Below are 8,701 nucleotides of genomic sequence, written 5' to 3'. Positions count from 1 at the left end.
AGAGAATAGGGGATAGGAAGAGAGGGAGAGAATAGGATAAGGAGAGAGAGAGCATAGGATAAGGAGAGGGGAGGAAGGGATATTGGGAAAAGGAGAGGGGGAGAGGGAGAGAGAGTTAGAGATAGAGAAAGAAGGGTATAGAGAGAGAGAGAGAGAGAGAGTAGGGGGAGAGGGGGTAACAAAGAGAATAGGAGATAGGAAGAGAGGGATAGAATAGGATATTGAGAGGGGGTGGGAGAGAGAGGGGAAGAGAGAGAGGAGATTGGGAGAGAGGGAGATGGAGGGTAGATATTGGGAGAATAGGATAAAGAGAGAGAGAGAGAGAGTAGGTTCAATAGGGGGAGGGGGGAGAGAGAGAATAGGATAAGATAATGAGAGGGGGAGGGAGAGGGGGGGAGAAGGAGAGGGAGGGGGAGAGAAAGAGAGAGAAGGGGGAGAGGGTGAGAATAGGACAAGATAATGCGCACGCGAGAGAGAGAGAGAGAGAGAGAGAGAGAGAGAGAGAGAGGGGGGGGGGGGGAGAGGGGAGAGAGGGGATTCAGAAAAGGAAGGAGATTTAGAAAAGAAGGGGGGATAGAGAGGGAGATTGGGAAAATGAGAGAGAGAGAGAGAGAGAGAGAGAGAGAGATTAGGAAAAGGAGAGGGGGAGACACAGAGAGAGAGAGATTGGGAAAAGGAGAAGGGGAGAGGGAGAGAAAGAGAAATTGAGGAAAAGAAAGGAGAGAGAGAGAGAGAGAGAGAGAGAGAGAGAGAGAGAGAGAGAGAGAGAGAGGAGAGAGAGAGAGAGAGAGAGGAGAGAGAGAGAGAGAGAGAGATGAGGGAGAGAGAGAGAGGGAGATTGGGAAAAGGAGAGGGAGAGAGGGAGATTGGGAAAAGGAGAAGGGGAGAGGGAGAGAATGAGAAAAGGTAAGAGAGAGAGAGAGAGAGAGAGGGTAAGAGTGAGAATAGGATAAGGAGAGAGAGTGCATAGGATAAGGAGAAGGGTAGGAAGGGATATTGGGAAAAGGAGAGGGGGAGAGGGAGAGAGAGGGAGATTGGGAAAAGGAGAAGGGGAGAGGGAGAGAATGAGAAAAGGTAGAGAGAGAGAGAGAGAGAGAGAGAGAGAGAGAGAGAGAGAGAGAGGGTAAGAGTGAGAATAGGCAATAGGAAGAGAGGGAGAGAATAGGATAAGGAGAGAGAGAGCATAGGATAAGGAGAAGGGTAGGAAGGGATATTGGGAAAAGGAGAGGGGGAGAGGGAGAGAGAGTTAGAGATAGAGAAAGAAGGAGAGAGAGAGAGAGAGAGAGAGTAGGGGGAGGGGGGTAACAGAGAGAAGAGGAGATAGGAAGAGAGGGATAGAATAGGATATTGAGAGGGGGTGGGAAAGAGAGGGGAAGAGAGAGAGAGGAGATTGGGAGAGAGGAAGAGGGAGGGCAGATACTAGGAGAATAGGATAAAGAGAGAGAGAGAGAGAGAGAGAGAGAGAGAGTAGGTTCAATAGGGGGAGGGGGAGAGAGAGAATAGGATAAGATAATGAGAGGGGGAGGGAGAGGGGAGAAGGAGAGGGAGGGGAAGAGAAAGAGAGAGAAGGGGGAGAGGATGAGAATAGGATAGGATAATGTGAGAGAGAGAGAGAGAGAGAGAGTAGGAGAAGGAGGAGAGGGTGAGAGACATGAGGTAGAGAGAGTACGAGAAGGAGAAAAGGGTGAGAGACTCGGTAGAGAGAGAAGTGCGAGGGAGAGAGAGATGAGATAGAACTCAAGGAGGATAATTAGGGCTTAGAATAGACAAATACAGTGATGGGGAAGGAAAACGAGAGAGAGGAAAAGAAGGGAGATATGCATGTATACAAATATATATACATATATCTATATTAATATATTTATATATAATTATAGATATGAATATACACATACATAAACACATATTATATATGTTTGTCTGTACATATGTGTAGTAAATGCTAAGTTTACAAGCATTCATTATTATGTCTTCATAACCCATACGGTTTTTGTGAAATGAAAAATAATGGTTTTAGTTCTACATAACCCGTATGGGTTATGTAGAACTATGAATATTACTTTTTGTTTTTCAAAACCCGTGCGGGTTATGAAGAACTATGAATTGTACTTTTTGTTTTTCAAAACCCGTGTGGGTTATGAATAACTATAAATAGTACTTTTTATTTTTCAAAACTCGTGCGGGTTTTGGCTTGGTAAGAGGGTTGGAAAATGACCCTAAGGTTTGCAAGCCCATTTCCCCCCCTTTTTGTCTCTTTACGCATTTTTTTATTTTCCAACATGATTTCTTGACTTTGTTATCATCAAGTTTACAAATGATCAAGTGGGTATCTCTAAAATTACCACCATAATCTCACACATCTTCTCAGGTTTTTGACCATATAATGTTTTCTATTTTTAGACAACATTACCATAGTAGACTTTATTTTTCTTTACTAGTGTCTTGACAGTCCTCACAGACATATATCTACCATTATTTTAATAGCTTCTGATATACATGACCAAATTCAAAATAAATTACATATTATTGTTCTAGACTAGATTCCATAAACTTTTAAAAAAATAAGTTTTCATTTTCGATTATTTTGATGCAAGTTATGCTCAGCGCACAAATAGGTACCAAATTTTCAAGATACGGACACTTCAAAAAATCATAAAAAAAATACTCAATAGAAAATTATAAAAAAATACACAACTTCTAGATCTCACTCTTACCTATCATCCTATCAAAGGGTTTTGCAAACTAGTAAATCAAACTATATAGTTTGTGCAAAGCATGAAAACAATTATGTTATATTTTTTTGAAAAAATCAAGAACAATTATTCATGCGTGAAATATTTGACCCTCTTAATCTTATCCAATTTTTAAAAACTTTAGTAGTTTATAAACTAGATTCATAGCACTACAATTCTTATTCGGTTAGCTTCACCTACCCAGATCAGCACCTCAACACTCTACATTGGTCATGAAGCCACCAAATCAGATCTCTGAGCTCTAATATGTCTCAAGTCACAGACTTTTGTTCTCGACCTATGATTTATGCCATCGATATTAATGTTGACCAATCACCACCTACCTCACCAACAATGCATGATCCATTTGTATGATACTTGGGCTCCACGTGGAATCTCTGTTGGCATGCACCTCAACTTGGTCACCATATCAGTTTGGACTTTGTCACCGACCAACACATAACCAGGTTCATCTACCAGTTCACTAACCCTTCTAGTTATACCCTAACCAGTCAATCTTCAAGTTAGCACTTGGCAGCTCTGTCAATGGAACACCTTTGCCCGATCACTTCATTTTGCCAAACCACAACATGCTCATCTTCATCAGATAGGAGCACACCACTTTGTCTCATTGCACTCTTACTGATTCTCTATTCTTACTAATAGGCACCTTGGTGACATCATGTCATCAACCTTCAATTTTTTCCATCTAAGGCATCTGCATTTTGGTTTAACTCTTTGTTTGCAACTGCTCGACCTTGCCTTCTTCTTCATCAGCCCGGACATCATCTCAACCGGTTTGTCATAGTGAGCAACCCATCACTTCTTTACTCTTCCTTTTCTATCTCGATGGCACAACATGCCAACTCTTGTTGATCTAGTGCACATCTCAAATTTCATGCACCTAAGGCATCCTTGTGTTTCATCGGTTGATCCGGTGTGAGCCTTCAATCATCTTCCTTTAATATTTAGACTTATCCCAGAGCATTATCACTTACTAGTGGGAGAGGATCCTTGTCATCTTCTTTTGGCATTGTACCAATCTGTCATAGCTGACATTGAGAAGGTACAACTTCAATCAGACACATATGATTTGGTTGGACATCCAATTGCATACCGGCTCTGCACTTCTGCATTAGCCCACCCTAGATTCAAACTGGTCACATGCTTGTTGCTTGGCAACCATAAACTTCCAGCATATCACTTATCAGTTGTTATGCCATACTGATATCCAGTCCTTATGTCTTCATTACAAGCCAACACTAACTTGTGTACTGGTGACTCTAATGACCACTATTCTGGATGGAATTCTCTTCCTTACCAGTGAAAAGCTATACCGGTAACCTGCTATACTAGTTGACATCAATGACACCATTACTGGTTGACATCAATGACAGCTATACCAACACTCTCTCATACCAGTTGTCATCCTATACCGGTTGACATCAATGACAACACAATGCCAACAATCTCCCCATTTCACATTGATGTCAACACACACTATCCTGTATACTACAAATTCTTTCTCCCCCTTTGACAACAATGGAAAAGGGTCTTGACATCCGATATACTACAAGCTCTCTCTCTCTCTCTCTCTCTCCCTTTCTATTGTTCTACACAAGTTATCTTTCCTTTTGACCACTATGCTCTACAACCTCTCAACTAGCAGCATTTGAGAGGGAGGCCACAAACACCAACTGCCGGTCAGACTGCATCATCTCCCCTTAATATTCAGAAGTTATTCTGACCCCAAGTTGCTGATACCAAGTGCTAAAGTTGACACTGATACCAATTGTATCTTTTTTGTTACAAATTGTATGTTCTCCTCTTGTGCAAGTAACTCTCCCTTAATAAAGGCAACACTCTCTGTGGTCCAGTTGTGATTTTAATAAAGTACAAATTAGATAGACATCAAAATATGTCACAACCCTGGAATGATGAGCACTTCCAAAGACACAATCATACCAGTACAACCATAGACACATTCACTCCCCTTGTGTCCAGCATGTTTGATACAAATCAGAAAATATGGTTGTGAAGTCCCCCCGATTCATAGATCTAAGATCATTTTGCCTATCAGGTTCTAAACTAGTTCTCCAATTTGCATCTTATACCGGTTGAGTTGTGAATGTGTGATCATCTAATGATCTTTTAGCTCCATTATATGCACTAGAGTTTATGACATGATCTTAGATGTACACAATACCATACCTCATCTCTATCATGCCAAAAATTACACTGGTTAGCCCATAAAGATGAATGAATATAAGATCTACTATCAGGCCAACACATGTCATTCAGGTCTTTTCCAATATCACCTAAGACATTATCACCTCAAACCATGCTACCGGAGTTACTGCAATGATCCTGGACCTCATTGTCTTACATAACTAGTAATATCGGTCAATATCCATACCGATAACATACTACACATACTGGTTTCCTACACCAGTCCATTATCACCACCGGGGCATCTTTCTCTTACTTCGGTCTTCTTGTGTCAATGCTTCTGATCCCAATTGCAAATTATCCATCCATTGACACATGCAGCAGTGATCCATCTCTCATTTGTAGGTGTGTAGCCAAGGCAACCACTACACACACTTGCCATCTAATTTCCTTCCTTTATATCGGTAGCAACATGTTCTTCCTTTTGTCATTTTCACTAAGGGGGTGAATAATATTGTCAATGTGTTACTCCCCCTGAGATTTTGCATCTCCTTTAGGCCTTAGGAGATATCACCTATGCATTGAATGCACAATGTCAGTCCATGGCCCTACTCTCCTCCTTTGTCTTCCATACCTTCTTGGTCTCATTCTTCTTCCCATTTTCAATCTTGGAAGTAGGTCTTACCTTCTTCTGTCAACTGGTCCTTTCTCTACTAGATTTTTCCTCATGACCGGAAGCATTGTTGTAGAAGCAAACAATGTTCATGCCACACACATGATTGGGGGACCTTCTGTCAAACCAGTGACCATCTTGTTTTGGTCATACTATTATAGCTAGCTACCAGAACCTGTGGACCACTTCATCTTGCAAGAACAAAACCTCTTCTTCTTTTGTTCAATGTGGCACTTTGTCTCTAATATGCTCTATATGTATTTTCATATTGAGCATAGTTGTTGCACCAACTATCATGTGACTGAACTTTCTTCTTCCTGTATACATGACTTCTAAGCCCAAATACATTGCAGTTATAACAGGCATAATTTATATTTCTTGAGGTAGCAAATGGACTCTTCCTATTATGCATAGGAGCAGATCTATGCGTGTTTCTACAACTTGACATACTATGGCCATAAGCATTACTTCTTAGACAAATTGCATTTTTATTTCTAGACCTCTTTATGGATTCATCTGCCCTATGACCATAATCTTTGCAAGAGAAGCAGTAATCAGTAAAGGATGGCATATGAATTAGAATTTTTTTTGTTCCATGCATGAGGAGATCTTACCAGTTTAGTATCTCCATTTCTGCTTCTCCAAGGATGGATTTTGGATTGTCCATGCTTTGCAGTTCTACCATCCGATCCCTTCTTTTCCCACACTTACATTGTCTTGTGGGCAGCAACATTTCTTTGTCTTCTACCGGTAGGAGGTCTTCTTTGTTGTCTTCTTCTCAAGACCTTGCTTCTGGTTAACCTGATTTCTCCCATCTTTCCTTTTCCTTTGTGATCCGAGACATTTCTCCTTCTTTCTGCACCATTCTTCATGCTTATCTTCATGTCTTCACCGGTTGTGGTTAGATCAACCTTCTTCCTGGGAGTATTCTAGACAGTTAAGGTTTGTCACTTGTTATCTCCATTGGAGGAGACAAACATAATAGCTTTGTGGGGGACACTCTTGCTAGTGGAGCATTCACCGGCACCACTTCCTTATCCTTTGATATGCTTGGAATGCTTTTTCTTCTTCAACATTTTCTCCAAGGAATCACTATTTCCATCAAACCAGATTATTACCTTGAGCTCATCCTGACATTTCTCAAGGTCATTTCAAAAATTCTCCATTTCTCCTTCTAGCTGCACTGATACTCTTTATCCTTTGCCTCTAGCTTGGATTCTAGATCTTTACACCTGCATTCCTTAGTGTCTTTTTGTTGAGTCTTCAACTCTTGGATACATTTCTCACATTCTTCAAGGCATTTGATTAACCGGTTTTGTTCCACAACTGCAACATTCTTGAACAACTTATATGGATTCCTCACTCTACTAAGTTCTTCGCGAGTGCACTTACAAGTTCTCTTTCAAGATCAACTTTTTCTTCATCTTCTTCTTCATCTTCACTATTACTTCCAAACACATCTTGCCGGTAGGATTGATCTGTAAAATCACTTTCAGATGTGTTCCTGTCATTCTATGACTCTGGAGCCTTGAAGAGGTGGGTTCCTTCTTCATCATTGTTGTTGCTATTAATAGATCTAGCTTCATCTGCAAACTCATGTGTTATATTTTCCTTCTTCCTTCCACAAACCAGTTTTGTAGTGCTAGACTCATTTCCATAGAGATTCTTTAATCTGTCTGATAAGCTCTTTGTCGATTTGCATCTATCCACCTATGAGGAAACATCATCCGATAGCCCACACATTATAGCCATCATTGCAACATCATTACACCAATGTCCTATTTTTGCATCTAAATTGGTGGGAGGACTAACTTTACTAGGGAAGCCATTTACTACTAACATCTATACATCAAACCCAAGGGAGGACAGGTAGACTTCCATCCTACAACTCCAAATAGAATAGTTTGAACCATCAAATACAGGAGTACGGATTGACATTAAACAAACCATTGTGTTCGAATGCTAGAATCTACCCAAGATGGAGAAATCTTATAAACTAGGAACCTGCACTCTGATACCAATTGTTGAACACAAGATGCCACTGAGAGGAGGGGTGAATTAGTGGTTTCCAAACTTAACCCTTTTAATTCCTAAAAGGTGTGTACCGGTTAGCAGTTCTAACACAAGGTGGATATACCAGTGAGATAGGAGAAGACATCAAGATGCAATCACAAACAATTAGAGAATCACATAACACCAAATGTATGAGGAAAACCCAACATGAGAAAAACCTCAGTGAGAAATGTTGCTAGAGTCTAGTGCTCAAATCCAGCCTCAAAATAAAACATTGGTTACAACATTTAGGGAACCAACCCAAGGAGCACCACCCGTCCTTTAGGGCACCAACCCAAGGAGCACCACCCCTGCTTTAGAGCACCAACCAAAGGAGCACCAACCCCTGCACTGAGCTCCAACTCAGTGATTAAAATGTCATATAATAATACACAAGTATTACCCTTGTTACAAATGAGCTTTGTAACTCTCACACATGTCTCTCCACTAGTTCACCTCTATTCAGTTCTCTGTCAGTTCTTTTCTCACCTTCACTCTGCGGCAATCTTACCAGTTCAACATCTGCTTCTTGTCTGCTAGTACTCTTCTCTCTAATCACTACCGGTTCTAACCTTTCCAGTTATTCCACTTGCTGGTTTGAACCTTACTATGATCTTCTCTGTCTCTTCTCTATAGGTTCACTCTTCTCTGATTCCTTTGCCATTTTAGCCTCTACCGCTTCTCAATTTCTCTCTGCTCTCCTTTGCACACTACAACTACCTTCTTACTGGTTCACATCATGGTCAGGCTGAATAATAGTCAGTTGGTTACTTTACCCTTCCTGGTTGAACTCTTCTAACTAGCATTCAAATCTCTAGTGCGCTAGGGTTCCTTCATCAACCATGAGGCATATCAGATTGGATCAGATCTCTTCCCAAAGATAGTCAACCTGCAACCGATCTCCTATAACCGCCAATCATGCTACTTCTAGAACATGTTTGCCATATTTAGCAAACACAACAACTTTGTCAGTCTCCACTTGTCAATCACCATGAGGCGATCACTCAATTAGCTTCACCTACCCATATTAGCACTTAGACACTTTGCATCGATCATGAAGCCACCAAATTAGATC

The sequence above is a fragment of the Cryptomeria japonica genome, chromosome 5 (assembly GCF_030272615.1).
Source record: "Cryptomeria japonica chromosome 5, Sugi_1.0, whole genome shotgun sequence".
In the NCBI taxonomy this organism is placed as follows: domain Eukaryota; kingdom Viridiplantae; phylum Streptophyta; class Pinopsida; order Cupressales; family Cupressaceae; genus Cryptomeria; species Cryptomeria japonica.
This window is presented reverse-complemented; position numbering follows the sequence as displayed.